Genomic DNA, 1,631 nt, shown 5'->3' on the forward strand with positions numbered 1-1,631 from the left:
CTCCCACGTTGGCACAGTCAGGCCATGCCCGACCGCCGCATCGTGGGCCCTCTAGACAGCCCATAGTTGCGCCCCGGCATCGGGGCTCTTGAATAGATAACTACGCAAAGAAAGTATGGCATATGCTGGGGCAACTACAGCTCACTCAATTGTTAGGTTGTTGTTGTTGTTGTTGTTGTTGTTGTTGTTGTTGTTGTTGTTGTTGTTGTTGTTGTTGTTGTTGTTGTTGTTGTTGTTGTTGTTGTTGTTGTTGTTGTTGTTGTTGTTGTTGTTGTTGTTGTTGTTGTTCACAATACCCCTTGCCTTTGCTCTTTGTACGCCATAGCGGCTGCTCCTAAAACGCTAGGCAATCGCAAAACGACAAGGCGTGTCTCGGGCCTCTCGAGCCCGGCACGCATCGGCGTCTCGTGCTGCAACGATTAGCGTAGTGTTTCGCCTTACATAGATGTCAACCATCATTCACTCTGCCAACTTTATTAACCTAATGAATGCGCTGCCACTGAAAAAAAAATAACGTGTAAGGCCAACGTTCGTAATTTATTAACGTCCTTGTAAAGTTATAAGTTACTTATTAACGTAAAAGATTAGATTAGTGCGTTCTGTGCGATTCAAAGCATAACAACGCGACTTTTGAAGCGAAAAGCTTCACTACGCTAGTCAACACCGCGCTTCGCGCGAGCCGGCGTATGTCGTAATCGGCTCCGTAAGCGTGTTCGGAGTCGGCGCAGGAGGCCACTGCCGCGCGCTATGCGTCATCGTTTGACGTTCGCCGCAAGCGCGTGTTTATCGCGGAGGCCGACTATATAACCGCTTGCCAAAGTATAGGCGTGCGCATTCAACATGGAAGGAGAAGAGAGTGATACTACCGTTAGAGAGAGCTGTGTTTATGGTTGTACAGAAATCACAAGACAATGTGCCCAGCAATGATGAATAAAGAAGTTTAATAATCCTGCATAACTTATGGTATATATCATTGATAAGCAATTTGCATAACTACACAAGGCACGCGTATAGCATAACCATAAGCTAACAAAAGCATATCCATAAGTGAAACCGTAAGCATAACCATGGGCTAAATCATAAAGCATAACCATAAGCTAAACCATAAGCATCACCGAACCTTTTCGCTTCGAGATATCCAGGCTTAACTTTAGCTAAGCCCCAGCCAACCTTTCTTTACGAGGTCGAAACCAAAGAAACAGATCAATTCGAAATTTTTAATTGGTGTTTCTTTTTAGATTCAAACTATTTTCCTAACTAAGCCGATTCTCGGCCAATCCGCCACGGAGGGTACGGGCCATTCGTTGAGGGAAAGCAACCAGCCAACAAGAACAAGCGCTTGTACTTCTCTGTTTCATCTGTTTCGTCGTCGTCTCCGATTGTTGCAGCGTTAGTAACGTCTAGTAAAGTAGCCTATCTCTCCTATCGAAGTTGCACGAGATTACGCGTATATCTAGACTGGAGACTTCGGTGTTAGCGCAATTTTCATGTGCTTGCCCAACGTGTGCAATGTTTTACTCGCCAACGAACAGCTCTCTAAATATTTGCGAAACGCTGTGAACTGGCATAATTAGAAGACGATGAAGAAGTCCAGTCAGTGTCAACCGTGCGCGCGTGCCTTCGCTTCCAGT

Source organism: Dermacentor andersoni, chromosome 4 (assembly GCF_023375885.2).
Source record: "Dermacentor andersoni chromosome 4, qqDerAnde1_hic_scaffold, whole genome shotgun sequence".
Classification (NCBI taxonomy): Eukaryota; Metazoa; Arthropoda; class Arachnida; order Ixodida; family Ixodidae; genus Dermacentor; species Dermacentor andersoni.